Genomic DNA, 639 nt, shown 5'->3' with positions numbered 1-639 from the left:
GCCTCCAGTTCCCTGGTCAGGTGCACCATCAATCTGTTTGTGTAATGCCACATACGGCTTTTGGAGGTATGTTATGAATTGTTTTATAAATGTTTTTGGAATGATTTTTTCAAAATGTGGGTTGCTGTTGGCTTGCTTCACCCCGCCCCCCACCTAGCCCACCAAGAGGCAGAATGGGGTGGGAGTCATTCAGATGTGGGTGATGGTACATAATGCCCCACTCCCCAAAACCAATTTCCCATTGGAACCCTCCCATTCCCTGCACAAGTACTGTGTGTGTAGGGCCACATCTGGCTTTTGGAGGTGCATTGTGAATTGTTATGGATTGTTTTATAAATGTTTTTGGAAAGTTTTTTCATAGAATCAATGAGTCGGAATGGACCTAGACAGATCATCTAGTCCAACCCCCTGCCATGGGCAGGAAGGAGAACTGGGGTCATAAGACCCCAGCCAGGTGCCTATCCAGTCTCCTCTTGAAGATCTCCAGGGAAGGTGAGAGCACCACCTCTCTGGGAAGCCTATTCCAGGCTCTGGCCACCCTTACCGTGAAGTAGTTCTTCCTAATATCTAACCTAAACCTGTCCTCCCTCAGCTTGTAGCCATTGTTCCTGGTGACTCCAAGGGGGGCCCTGGTGAACA

The sequence above is a fragment of the Gavialis gangeticus genome, unplaced genomic scaffold (assembly GCF_001723915.1).
Source record: "Gavialis gangeticus isolate Ggan-Ray unplaced genomic scaffold, GavGan_comp1, whole genome shotgun sequence".
Taxonomy (NCBI): Eukaryota; Metazoa; Chordata; order Crocodylia; family Gavialidae; genus Gavialis; species Gavialis gangeticus.
This window is presented reverse-complemented; position numbering follows the sequence as displayed.